This window comes from Globicephala melas, chromosome 9, assembly GCF_963455315.2.
Source record: "Globicephala melas chromosome 9, mGloMel1.2, whole genome shotgun sequence".
Taxonomy (NCBI): domain Eukaryota; kingdom Metazoa; phylum Chordata; class Mammalia; order Artiodactyla; family Delphinidae; genus Globicephala; species Globicephala melas.
In genome coordinates this window covers 48,539,604-48,554,950 of record NC_083322.1, presented here as the reverse complement: position 1 = coordinate 48,554,950, position 15,347 = coordinate 48,539,604, and positions in this window count along the sequence as shown.

Genomic DNA, 15,347 nt, shown 5'->3' with positions numbered 1-15,347 from the left:
TGATTTTTCTAAAACATAAATCTGATACTTTCTCTTTTAATTACCTTAATAACATCTGATACCTCCTCTCTGCCTCCCAAAATAAAAATCCAAATCCAAACAAGGTCTTCATCACCTTGTCTCAGTCTTCTTCAACATCCCCACTGCAACCCACAACTCTTATTTCAAGCCCTACAGTTCAGCCACATCAAGCTGCTTACCACTCCCCAAACACATGATCCTTGATTTTTTGCCTTTGCATGTTCTGTTCCCTCTGTCTGAAATGCTTTTCCCTGCCTCCACATTCTTTAAGATTAAGCTCAAATGTCACTCTTCTGTAAAGCATTTCCTCACTCCAAATAAATTACTTACATCTGCCTGTGGTATCCTTGGTCCTTTATCAGGGCACTTTTCAAGATATACTGCAAGTACCAGTTTGTATATTTGTCTCCCTGGACAAATGAGACCAAGATTGCAAGCTCCTGTAAGATAGGCATCAGCTCTTATTCCTTTTGGTGTCCCCAGCTGTTCACTAAACATTCAATAAATGCTAATGGATATCAAGAGCATCAGCTTTCCACACAAAGAAAGAACCCTAGGACTCTCCAGGAAGTGCTACCCTTTCCCAGAAAGAGCTCTTTGGGCCCATGTAGTCTTGCCCTGTGTATCAGCCCATAGCTGGAATAAGTTCAGAATTTTTCCTTCAGCTTAAAAGAGGGATTGAGAGAGGGTAGCAGAGACAGGAAGAAAGGGCTCTCCTTTCTAGATGACCGTCCCTTTGATGATTCAGTATATTTACTTTTCCCACATAGAAAAAGACCTTATTCCTTGCTTACAAAGTTGAGGACTAAACAGAACCTTGCCACAGTGTTCTGTATTTTTAGTACATACTTTAAAAGCACTTGAACAAATTAATCTACAGGTAAATGCTATCTGGTTGGTAGGAAATTTGCACAAGAAATAAAAAACTGAGCTTCTCATTCACTTTAGCTTTTCTTTCTCCAGTCTCTCTCTCTCTCTTTCTCTCCATGTACCTGTGCCTCCCTTTCTCTCTTTTTCTTTATTTAGCTGAATTCATTTTCGACAAGCACAGAAAAGTTAAAGTGGCCACTGGGAAATATTTCTAGCTTCTGTACTCAAATGCCTTCTGGAAAAATACACTTGATTTACAACCACAATACAACTGTGTATCTTAACTGTAAATCTAATGTGATGATTGTTCCTTTAGATATTTCTTTAATTTTATGTGAGTAATAAATACACCCTTTAATGACTGCAGGTTCTAATCATTTCCAAATGACTGGTTTACACTGCATTGCTACTGTACATTTCCTCCATGTAAATAACTAAATATTTCTAAATTGCTCCATTAGCATATAGAAAAAATTTGCTATTTGTTTTTAAATGGCTTTGGGGGGTATAAACATATTGCCCAAAAATGAGCTTCATAACAATTCTCTAAGCATTCATGTTTGAAAATGCAATATTTATATGGTAGAAACTATAAGATTGAAACCCAATAGGCTCTATAAACGTGTCCTTTTAAAATATAAACTATTAAAATATTTTAAGAAATGTGAATAGAACTCCTTTAATTCCAATTCCATATCAAAGTTCTCAGGATTTTGCATTTATACAGAGCAGAGTTCATGAACTCCTGCTAACCATGTTAACAATCTACTAGGTTTCTAAAGACTCAGCAGGGGTTAGAATTAGAAGGCTCTGCCATCAACATCAATAACAGAGGCAGTGACACTCAGAGGAGTTTTCCACTGTGCTCTCCAAAGAGGGTTCAGCACACTCAGGGACCGCAGTCCATAAACGAAAGAGGTCTCTGGTTAGTAATCCCAAATAAAATTTAGAGGAACACATTATTTCGGATTTTGTTTTTAAACAGTGAGAGTCTTTTTAAAATTACATCTGTGTGTGTATATGTGTATGTGTGTGTGATGTATTTTGTGTGTATTAGTACATACAAAATGTTGTGACAGCCATACTTATTTTACAGAGCCTTACCACTTAAAAGGAATTTGAGTTCAAATTTTTGTTTTGATTCACAGAGAAAAAGATGTGAACAAAATCACAAATGTACCTCTGGGAGTCAAGAAAGTGGCTTAACACTTAATTTAAGATGGACGCCTTGGACAGATGACCCAAGCAATTTGGTGTGTCCTGGGTCCAAGGCAGGTGGCAAATCAGAGACACATAAAAACAAAGGGAATACATCTGAGTTTACAGATATACATTAGAAGCTAATTGCAAAGCATTTTTTGAAATAAAACTTTGTACAATGTGAATTTGTTACCTATGGATTTTCATAGGCAAGAAAACATATTTCCCCTCCTCTCACCTCCTTTTTTAAACAATTCTCACCTAATTCCCTTTCTTCATTCCCTTGTCCAGAAAGGCTGATTTTTTTTTGAGCTGGGTTGTTGGGTGTTGGTAAAAAAAAAAAAAAAAGGTTCAGGAAAGGGCAGTATTCAAATCTTAAGCCCAAGTCAACCATTAATCTTCTGGTATTTTCTCTTCTTTCTTTTTGGAGGTCCAAATAGTATAGAATATCTGTAATTCTTGTTGCTGCCTCTGGCAGGAAGACAGCATATCACATTCTATCACTTTGTTTTGAAGCTGAAGGAAACATGACAGTGATCTCTAAAGCAGTGCTTTCTATGGTGGAGTCAGCGTTGACTTATCTACATACATGATTTGCATTCTAGTCTTCTAGATCTTCAATTTTTAGAAAGCTTAAGCATTATAAATCCAAATATTTATAATACCCAAATTAGTTTTCCTTTCAGCTCATCATCATTGTAGCACTTATTGCACACTAGATAAAGACTTTTGTGAGATTTTATGAGGTTCTTGCTAAGTACTCTCCAATTAGGCTAGATAATAAACTCAATTTTGGACTCTTTCAGATAAAGCTAATTCAATAAGGCCAAAACTAGTGATTTCATAATAATTTCAATCTTATCTGTCCCTAATTCCAGGAAGCATATCCATGGTTGTCATGGCAATTTACACTAGGGAGCTAAATTGTCTCTTTTCTAAATTACCGTATGGACAAATTCTGCCTTTGGGAAAAGTGCTATATTATTTGCATCCATAGACAAGTTATTTATATCTGAAGACATTTAAACTGACAAAGAAGAAAGTTAAAAAGGAGAGAGAGAAAGATAAGTTAATGGAAATATACAGAAAAGAAATTTACCAGAGCCAGCAATTTTTTCCCCATTAATGTCCTTCTGTATTCACTGTGACTGTGGTCACAGATTAAACTGACTGCTGTCTGACTCAGTTGTTTGACAATCCCTTTTCTGTTGCAACATACTCCTTAAGAGGAAGCAGTATATTTTTCCCTTTTAATTTGCTCTTAAAATTGACTTTTTCCCCTTCTTTTTTTTTTTTTTTTTTTTTTGCGGTACGTGGGCGTCTCACTGTTGTGGCCTCTCCCGTTGCGGAGCACAGGCTCCGGACGCGCAGGCTCAGTGGCCGTGGCTCACGGGCCTAGCCGCTCCGCGGCATGTGGGATCCTCCCGGACCGGGGCACGAACCCATGTCCCCTGCATCGGCAGGCGGACTCTCAACCACTGCGCCACCAGGGAAGCCCTCCCCTTCTTTTAATATTAGTGTTTCAACACAAAAATTTGCTTTACTCAATTATGAGTATTTGCTCAACATTTCTAAAAAAGCACCTTTTATTGTGGTAAAAATACTTAACATAAAAGTTATCATTTTAACCATTTTTAAGCATACAGGTTCAGTGGCATTCACACTGCTGTGAAGCCAGCATCACCATTCATCTCTACAACTTTTTCCATCTTCCCAAATTGAATTTCTGTATCCATTAAACAGTAACTCTTCGGTTCTCCCTCCCCTCCAGCCGCCGCCCCACCCCCACCCCCACCCCCCACCCCCGCCCAGCAACCACCATTCCACTTTCTGTCTCTATGAATCGACGACTCTAGGTACATCATACCAGTGGAATCATATAGTGTTTGCCTTTTTGCGATGTAACTGGCTTATTTCTGTTTGCATAATCTCTTCAAAGATCATCCATGTTGTGTAGCATATGTAAGAATGCCCTCCATTTTTAAGGCTGAATAGTATTCAACTGTATGCATACACCACACTTTGTTTACCATTCATCTGTCAATGGATCCCTGGGTTGCTTTTGGCTACTATGAATAACTGCTATGAACATGGGTCTACAAATAGCTGTTTAAGTCCCTGTTTTCACTTTTGGGTATACACCCAGAAGTGGAATTGCTGGATCATATGGTAATTCTATGTTTAATTGTTATTGGAAACACCATACTGTTTTCCATAGTGGCTGCACCATATTACATTTCCCCCAGCAGTGCACGAGGGTTTCAACCTCTCCACAACCTCATCGACACTCGCCATGGGGCTTTTTTCCTTTTTTAAAAAAATAACAATCATTCTAATAGGTGTGAAGTGGTATCTCACTGTGGTTTTGATTCGCATTTCACCAATGATTAGTGATGTCGAGCATCTCTTCATGTGCTTAGTGGCCATTTATATATCTTCTTCAGAGAAATATTTGTTCAGGTCCTTTGTCCACTTTTTAATCAGGTTGGTTTTGTGGTTGCTAATCCTGGGTTGTAGACGTTTTTCACATATTCTGGGCAGATATATGATTTGCAAATATGTTCTCCCATTCTGCGTGTCGCCTTTTCACTCTGTAGGTGGTGCCCTAATTGTAGTTTTAATAATCTAATGCTACAGGGCTTCCCTGGTGGCACAGTGGTGAAGAACCCTCCTGCCAATGCATGGGACAACGGGTTCGAGCCCTGGTCCGGGAGGATCCCACATGCCACACAGCAACAAAGCCCGTGTGCCACAACTACTGAACCTGCGCTCTAGAGCCCGCGAGCCACATCTGCTGAAGCCCGCGCACCTAGAACCCGTGCTCCACAACTAGAGAAGCCACCGCAATGAGAAGCCCACGTGCAGCAAAAAAGACCCAACGCAGCCAAAAATAAATAAAATAAATAAATTTATTTAAAAAAATAATCTAATGCCACAAATTGTTATTATTTGGAAGCTTAATTATTCCAATTTTTAGAGGTATTTAGTTTTATAAATTTTGACTAATAAACTTTTAATCTTATTTTTTTCTTTTAATCCCTTTGAAGATGCCAAACAAAAAAATTAAAATTCACAAGATTAAATAAATGTAAAATCAAATAAATGTTTAAAGTGATATTTTTATGTTTATAGCGTTTATACTTCTGAAATTATTAAAGCATAAAACTGCACTAAGACTTTTAGAACACATTGTTTTAGTTGTAGAATCTAAGTTGTAGATATACGAGTACACTATACAATTCTTTTGAGTCTTTTGTATGTTTGGAAATTTTCACAAAAACTATTGGAAAAGAATTTGAGTCAAGAGATATAATTTAATTATGGTAAATTAATAAACATGTATTTAAAAAGCTAAGCACATCCTCTTTGGAAAAATGTCTATTCAGACATGCAGATGGCCAACAGGCACATGAAAAGATGCTCAACATCGCTAATCATCAGGGAAATGCAAATCAAAACCACAATGAGTTATCACCTCACACCTGTCAGAATGGCTATCATCAAAAAGAATACAGATAACAAATGTTGGCTAGGACGTGGAGAAAAGGGAACCCTCCTACACTGTTGGTGGGAATGTAAATTGGTGCAGCCACAATGGAAAACAGTATGGACATTTCTCAAAAAACTAAAAATAAAATTACCATATGACCCAGCAACTCCACTCCTGGGTATATATCTGGAAAAACAAAAATGCTAATTCGAAAAGATACATGCACCCCAATGTTCAAAGCAGCATTATTTACAATTGCCAAGATACGGAAGCAACCTAAATGTCCATCAGCAGATAAATGGATAAAGAAAACGTGGTACATATATACAATGGAATACTATTCAGTTCCTTAAAAAACTAAAAATAGTGTTACCATATAATCCACCAATTCCATTCCTGGGCATACACCTGGAAAAGATGAAAACTCTAATTCAAAAAGCTACACACACACCAATGTTCATAGCAGCACTAGCAAAGTTTACAATAGCCAAGACATGGAAACAACCTAAATGTCCATCAACAGGTGAATGGATAAAGAAGATATGGTACATACATACAATGGAATACTACTCAGCCATTAAAAAAAAGAATGAAATTTTGCCATTTGCAGCAACATGGATGGACTTGGAGGGCATTATGTTAAGTGAAATAAGTCAGACAGAGAAAGACAAACACTGTATGATATCACTTATATGTGGAATCTTAAAAATACAACAAACTAGTGAATATAACAAAAAAGAAGCAGACTCACAGATTTAGAGAATAAACTAGTTGTTACCACTGGGGAGAGGGAAGGGGAAAGGGGCAATATAGGGACAGAGGATTAAGAGGTACAAACTATTATGTATAAAATAAGCTGCAAGTGTATATTGTACAACGCAGGGAATATAGTTAAGTATTTCATAATAACTATAAATGAAGTAAAACTTTTAAAAATTGTGAATCACTATGTTGTAAACCAGTAATTTATATAATATTATACATCAACTATACTTCAGCTGAAAAAAAGACATTCACAAAAATAATCCATTCTCAGCTGAAAATGAAAAGAAAGCTAATCTATTTGCCTGAATATTTCAGTTAGAAGCAGACGTGGTTTTTGTTTTATTTTGTTTCACTTTATGAACGCTTTGAAACTGAATTTTAAAGTTTGACTTACCCAAATACAATAATTACTTTAATTTGCTATTGCTTTCTGTGAATTGAAATAGGCTAATGTGCGGAAAACATGAAATGCACGCATGGATGACATGAATACACTGAATCAGGTCCACAAAGTAACCTTTTACCAGCAGTCCTCAGACTTCAGTGAGCTCAAGTGGACTACATAAGTGCCATTTTCTATGTGTCACCCTTGAGATGCTGACTCAGAAGAGCTAGGGTGGGACCTAGGAATCTGAATTTTTAACAAGACCACAAGAGATTCTTGTTTTAACTGTTTGCAATGGAAATTTCAAACCATACAAATTTAGAGAATAGTAAAAGATTACTCATATACTCATTACCCAACTTCAATAAATAATCAACACAGATCACACTTGTTTTATCTATATCCCACCCACTTACACTTCATCACTAATTTATTTTGAAGATAATCCCATATATCTTAACATTTTATCGATTAATACTTTAATTTGTGTCTCTAAAAGAAAATGACTTTATTTTTTAATATGACATAACAATAATCATAACTAAAGATCCAAAGTGAGCCTAATGTAACTGGTTCACACTTTCAGAAAAAGTGGACTGCTAGCCTGTGGAAGGGTAATAAGTCAGTGTCCAAGTGGACTGCTTAGGAAGACATAACTTGATTTATTTATTTCATCATGGATTCAAAATCTTTAGGTTCAAGAATAAATAAGACATTCAGTTATGTTTCTGAAATTGTCACCCTCAAATAGTCAAAAAAATTTTTTCAAAAGCTATAAAATTATTAAACTTATTTGAACTTTAAAAGATTTCCCAGAGTTATTGGTCAAATTTTTAAAAGAAAAGAAGTTGCTTTGGTAAATAATATTTTTGAACATTATCAATCTTCACAGAGGAGAAAACAATTTAGTCAATTTGCTTTTGCTCCAGACTTACTTAGATTTCACAGTTACTTAGAATTTTTAAATGTTTTTCTCAGTTAACTTCAGAAAACTTTCCCAAAGTAACAAAGAATACAAAATTAGCCCCGATAAACTCCTTACAATTTCATTAACTCCAAATGTTAAAGAACCTTGCTATTTCTAATAATTATATCCATAGAATGAACCTTTAGAAGAGGCTTCTATCGAAAATCAAGGTTAGAGAAATCTGATTGCATGGGATCTCAGTTCCCCGACCAGGGACTGAACCCAGGCCACAGCAGTGAAAGCACTGAATCCTAACCACTAGACCACCAGGGAACTCCCCCTTAGCTTCCTTTTTTATATCTGCCTATTATCATCCTCACTCAGGACCAATATTTATAAACCTGAAGCCAATATGTCCTTGACATTTCTCTCCTTTCATCTGGCTCTTTAAAAACAAAAGAGAATAAACCCAAAAAATAAAGTAAAATTTAAAAAGAAAAGAAAGAAAAATAACCTTTTGAGTTTACATCTGAACATCAACATTAGTAATATTACATTTTCTTCCTTAAACATGCAAATCTGGAAATTTTTTGCAACAATAATGAGCTAATTGTTGTTATCTTCCATTTCATCATCAACCCATAAAACTGTATTTGTGTAGCACTGATATAAATTATACATTTGCATTTTCAGGTATATTTCATTTTTTAAGCACAGTGATAATTGGTGATATCAGCTTACAAGCTATTCTTTATTTATTAACAAAGGTTAACCATGGATCCACATCAAAGCTAAGACATAAAATCCCACATATATGATTATTAACATTAGAAAGTCTAAGATTAAATTGCTTCTTGATCTTGTCATCAAAATAAGCATTTAATAAACTCCTAAATATCATATGTTTAAGATATGTCATTTCTATTTTAAATACTTTACCCCTTAATGAGGTTTTTTATTTGACGTGTGTCCAAGGTACAAAGATAAATCTTCCCTCTTGCTCTTTGATAAGATGTCAGAGCTTACTTAAAAGTTTAAGAATAGAGCTGTTAAACTATTTTTTTTTTCTATTGCAAGTTATATATGAGAATTGGTAGCAGCCTGTTGAAAGAACTTCACCTGTGGGTAACAGTCCTTATCTCACCTCTATCTATCATGTTATCAATTTTTTTATTACAGGAGTTTACCTTTGGGCAGCTCACACACCAGCTGTCAATCTGTCCTCACCCTGAGACTTTGCAGCAAACCAAGCTCAGATGTATTGAAGCTTTACAAGAATAAATTGTTTTCCTTCATTCTCTATCTAGGACAGGTGTAGTCAATATGCAAGCCTCTGGCACTCCAGATGTGCTCCATTACAGTGCAGAGCCAGAACTTTTTTATTCCTGGCTCCTAGGTCACAGTTTTTTTATCTGGAGATTTTCTAGATTTTACTCTTGTCCTCGTTTTTACATTTGTCCCCCATGCCCCCTCACTAAGGCATTTAAAATGGCAGCTTTGAAAAGACTGAAACAACTCAAATATCTATCAATAGTGACTGGTTAGATAAATTATGGCCCTCCATAAAATGAAGTACTATGAGTTGTTAAAAAAAAAAGAAAGAAAATGAGGATGTTCTCAAAGTACTAATATGGAGCTATTTCCAGGATATATTAAATTAAAAAAGGAAGACACAGAATAGTGGCGCTTTTGCATTAAAAAAGAAAAAAACATTCATAATTGCTTTTATATTCATAAAGAAACTCTGAAAAGATACATTAAAAACAAAACATTGGTTACTGGGACTGGGGGTGTGTGGGAACCAGGCATGATGAAAGGAGAGTAGGAAGAACAATTTTCATGATATACTTTCCTATACTCTATTTTTGAACTATATGACTATATTGCCTATTCAAAACTTTAAATTAAAAAGAAATAGTAGCTTTATTCAGTGTAAGGAGACTGAAAGAAAGAAAATACTAAGAAAGCCTCATCCTTAGGTTATTAGAACAATAGTTTGGTGAAGAGAATAAATTATCAGGAAATAGAAAAATAAAATTTAGAAAAGCATCAGTGAAAGAAGCTAGGGCTCGTTCTGGTTGAAGGACAAGCTAAGAGACCTCCAAAACTATCTACTAATCCTATGGCTTTAGTGATTTGCATCTGTGTTTTAAAAGTGAGCAAAAAGCATTTTTTACTTTTTTTTTTTTTTTTTTTTTGCGGTACGCGGGCCTCTCACTGCCGCGGCCTCTCCCATCGCGGAGCACAGGCTCCGGACGCGCAGCCCCAGCGGCCATGGCCCTCGGGCCCAGCCGCTCCGCGGCATGCGGGATCCTCCCGGACCGGAGCACGAACGCGCGCCCCCTGCATCGGCAGGCGGACTCTCAACCACTGCGCCACCAGGGAAGCCCAACAAAAAGCATTTTGAAGAGGAATTACTTACAGTAGGCTCGAATGCTCTCTCCTTAAGCATTTTCCTCAGTTTTCTAAAAGACAACCCATGCACTCCCTCTTTCACACCTCTGATTCCAAAGGCAGCCAGTGAAATGCGAAGGCCTAAGCCCTGAAGTAAAGCTGACTAGCCCCAGTGCCAACTGCACAACTTAGTGCTGTATGACCTGAGCACATTATTTAACTGCATGGTGCCTTGTTTCCTCATCTGGACAGTTGGGATGACAATAGTACCCACCTCATAAGGTCACTGTGAGGATTAATTAATACACAAAAAGCACATAGGACAGTGCCTGGCTCACAGTAAGAACTGTGTAAATGTTTGCTTTTTTACCTCCTCTTCAGCTGTTTTGCTGTTTAACTTTCTTTAAAAGTGCTGCCTCCCTGGCCTAATACTCACCCTTTACATTAACCCTTGTTCTTTTTTTCTCTGCTTGCCTTCCGCTTTTCTTTTTAATAAAAGGGTGCAATCAGTCACTAAAATACTCCCGTAGAGTTTCTGAGACAAGATCATCCCAAAGAAAGATATTCATAAAGGAAACAGAAAGTACAGTGTTTGCCAGGAACATTCAGATTTAAAACAGTGGCATAAAGTTAATTCCTTACATTTCTGTATCACTCTGTAAAACTATATGTCATCTCATTTGATCCTCACAACAACCCTCTGAGACCATCAGGGCAGATAAAGAATAAAGAGCAAAGGAGGTTAAAAGGCTTGCCTGAGGCTAAAGTACACACTGCAAGTTAGTGACGATGTCTGACTAGCTCAGTTCAACAATTTATTGAACACCTGCTAGAGCCTGGGCACTGTGCTGACCTCCACATTCCAAAATGCTCTCCACTTCAAAGAGTTTCCATGGCATAAAGCATCTCTCAAGATGATCATACTACTTAAAAGCTACCATAGCATCATACAGCAGAAAGGACAAGGGATTCCCTGGCAAAAGATCTTGGGCTTTGTGATATCTGGCAAACAACTTAACCTCTCTAAGCCAGTTTTCTCTTCCCCAAATGTGTGCATAATACCACCAGGTGACTGTAAGGGTTAAGTGTAAGGCTTAACTGTAAGGGTTAAATGAGAAACTAAATATACATTTGTAAACTGTAAAGTTCTATAGCAGATATTAGTTACTGTTCTCTGATTTAGCAGTGAATGCAACATCAAACCTAGGTGAAAAAAAAAGAGAAGGTCTGATAGAAAAACATCCCTAGGTCCCCAGCCCTTAAAAGAACTCCCAGGGCGAGTAGCAAGATTACAAAAACTCACACTGTCTCCCCTGTGGAGAGTACCCACTGAGCCAACAGGGGTAGGCTGCATGGGTCAGTCCCATTCTAGCAAATGTATTCCTTTCCATTTGCTCCAGTTGGTGGTAGGAGGTAAAGGGGGGCAAACCAGGCAGCTGGTGCGACATGAAACAGAAAGATCTATGTTTTACCTTTTAAAAAAAACCTGTGGGAAATGGTGGGAGAAGGAAAGAGGCAGGCAAGTGCTTGGGGCATTTCAGCTGATAAGTGAGAGAGAGAAGCTGCCCCAAGACAGATGCAATCCACACCCTCCATCTGTAATCAGAGAGAGGCTCACATGTCAGAAAAAAGTTTGTCCTCCCTCAGGGGAATTGTGAAGGCTGTCAATGTTCTAGCCATGAGAAAACAAAAGATCTATATAGAACATCCCAACATGTGGAGGCCTGATAGAGCTCAGAGCGATGTTCTACGGGAGTCTGACTCTTGCAGGCTTCTAACTTGGACTGGGAATGTAGGCAGGAGGCATGCTTCACAGGGTAGGAGAAGTGGTGTCTGAACCTGCTAGGAGACAGGCCCACCCACTTATGATTTAGGAAGGCAGTAGAGCGAGGCAGTTAAGTAAGCTGATTGTCAGTCAAACCTCTTGGGTTCAGATCCCAGTTCCTCTGCTTATGCTCTTAACCTATGTGATTTTGAGTTGCTTAACTTTTGCAGCAAAGTTGCTTAATTTTGCTAAGTTTCAGTTTCCGGATCTATAAAATGGGAGCTAATAAAATAGTACCTTCCTCAGGATGCTGCAATGATTAAATAAGATGTTTATAAAGCAATTAGAAAGTGCCACACATAGTAAGTAGCCAATAAATGTTCATTATTACAGTATTGTTTCAAAAGACAAGTTTACTAGCTAACCTTGGTTCCTAAGGCTTAGAGGATAGGAAGTCAGAGTGAAAGAAAGTGAAAACTTTCCTGTAGCATCAAATATACGAACAGACCTTGCATGCTCACTGGTGACTGAGAAAAGTTTCAAATGTTCCTGTTCCGTAGCTATCTAAGATAACAAGTTGAACATCTGCATAGAAAGGCAGCAAATCGCAGTGACTAAATACCTAGAATCAGAGCTGGGTTTGGATTTCAACTCTACCTCTCCACCTTGGACAAGTCACATAGGCTTTACACCTCTGCTTCACATTTGTGGATGATAATAAATAAAATAAAATAATATCTACCTCATAATGTTGGAGTGATGACAAAATGGACAATGCATGTCTTATTACTTTCCTCAGTACAGTCCCTGGCACATGAAAAGTGCCTAATAATTAACAGGTATTACTGCTTCCTTCACTGCAAAAGAAGAATCAGAAGGTTGTTAATTAAATTTAAAGCCCACCTCTCTGAGTAGAGAAAGCAAAATATACTGCCTACTGGGAATCATTTCTTACTCTTATCGAAGTAACTTTCTCTTGTAAGACAATTTGTCTAGCAATCTTTCCTAGGAAAAAGTAATTTACCCAGGGTATCAGAATACTTTCAGATTGGTTCACCATATGGTCTGGCTGTCATTAGTACGTTTTAAGTAAACTAAGCAGAAAATGTATCTGTGACAGCTGAAAAGTTTGAATTTTCTCTGAGAGCTATGATTAATATTCTGCTCATATTTATGTATTGTTACTTTATAATTAAGTCATAGTCCTAAAAGCAATAAGGGAAGTGTCTCAAAAATTCTAGCAAAAATAAGGAATTCCCTGGAGGCCCAGTGGTTAGGACTCTGTGCTCTCACTGCCAAGGGTGCAGTTTCAGTCCCTGGTGGGGGAACTAAGATCCCGCAAGCTGCTCGGTGTGGCCAAAAATAAATAAATAAATGAGAAAAAATTCTAGCAAAAAATAAAACAAAACACATTTGATTAAAGGTTTATCAGCCTTACAAAAATTCATTCTGTGTATTTTTGAAGTTTGCCAGTTCAGTAAAATACAGTAGCAGCAAAATTTTTAAACGTATATTAAGCACATCAGAAAACATAAATACACCATTCATTTATTCAGTCGATAAACATTTCTGAATGCCTACTACGTGCCAGACACTGCCATCTGTTTTAAATCAAGTGTATTGTATTCGTTGACTCTTACAAAGTTCTTTCATTTATCGTTATCTACATTTCACTCAAATTTTCCCATGATCTGATATTGCAACCTGATTAAATCAGTTAAATATTAAAAACTCTGTCACTGTAAGAATTCGTAACATTTTCCATTAACATTCCTCTCTAGTTTTATGTACTTGATCTGTGCTGTGGGATGTAGCATAAATGATCTGCCTTCAGCAAAATGAACAGCTGAAGTGCACTGCTGCTTGACAGCGCTTGTTAGGCCGTGAGGTGTTGTGAGCACACACAGTGCTACTGACTGCCTTTCAGCTCTCTCAAGAAAAGTCTTCAAGTGGTTCAAAACATGTGAGTTTGGTCGTCCAGTAGCCCAAATGAGCCCAGTATTTCAGCACCATGCTTAGGGGTTAATTAATAAACATGAAGAAAACAATCCTAGGATGTTTATTTTTAAAGAAAAGTACCATTACAAACTAATGCTTTGTGCTTTACTAAAAGCCAACAACAAGGTAGAATAAACAATATTTTTTAGCAAAATCTTTCTAATAGAGCCTGGGAAGAGGGTAAGTTTTTTTTTTATTTTGTTTTGTTTTATTTTTTAATTAGGGTATAGTTGTTTTACAATGTTGTGTTTCTGCTGTACAGCAAAGTGAATCAGCTATACGTATGCATACATCCCCTCTTTTTTGGATTTCCTTCCCAATTAGGTCACCACAGAGCACTGAGTAGCATTCCCTGTGCTATACAACAGGTTCTCTTTAATTATCTATTTTATACAGATATATATACAGATATATATTGATATATATGTATATCAATCCCAATCTCCCACTTCATCCCACCTCCCTTTCCCCCCCTGGTGCCCATACGTTTGTTTGTAGAAGATAAGTATTTTTTTTTTTTTTGCGGTACACTGGCCTGTCACTGTTGTGGCCTCTCCCGTTGCGGAGCACAGGCTCCTGACGCGCAGGCTCAGCGGCCATGGCTCACGGGCCCAGCCGCTCCACGGCATGTGGGATCTTCCCGGACCGGGGCACGAACCCGCGTACCCTGCATCGGCAGGCGGACTCTCAACCACTGCGCCACCAGGGAAGCCCAAAGATAAGTATTTTTTTTAAACACAAAAACCGGAGTAAAGCAAAGGATTAGAAAGGGGAACAAGACAGAGGATCTGAGGCTTTAATGACCCCTAACCTAAGGGTCTAAATAGACTGAAAGCACTCTGATGGACAAATGGCAAATTGGAATTCTGGAGAGTCCAGGAGGCTTCTGGAGGTTCTGTGGTCCTTGGAGGGGACGAAAGAATGAGAGAATAGGGCTCCCACGCAGCAGTGCCCTGAGTTCTACCTACTGTATACACGAAGCAGGTCCAGGCATAGGCACTAGATAAAGACCCCAAACAGGAAGAAGGTTACTACTTTACTGTCCAGCAGGAAGAAGAAAGAATTTCTCCTTGCTTGGATACAGACCAGCCAATGAGAAACTGTCACAGCTTAGCCAATGAAAACTTCCAGTTCCTATAATAGGACTCTCTGTTTATAACAACTCCTTCACGTCTCCCTTTCCTAGAAAAGAACTTTCCTCTCCTTTGTCCTTCAGACTTGCCTGTGGTTCACCACCATAAATTGTATGTCCCAAATTGCATTTTTATTTTCTGTTCTCAAATAAACTCATTTTGCTGGTAAAAACAAACAAACAAAAAAAAACACAAAAACCGTTGTTTACTTAGCTAAGATTTGTTCTTCACATATCACCTCTTGCAGTCTCCTCACATCCATTTGCTTGCTGTATCTGGAATACCCTACCTCACCCCTCCACCTCCCCATCTGTCTCCACACCATGACTCGTGAAAATCCTTGCCAGCCTTGCAGAGCCTACTCAGGCGCTCCCCTCTCCTACCTCCCCACCCATAACCACCATCCCAGGGTGTTTTCC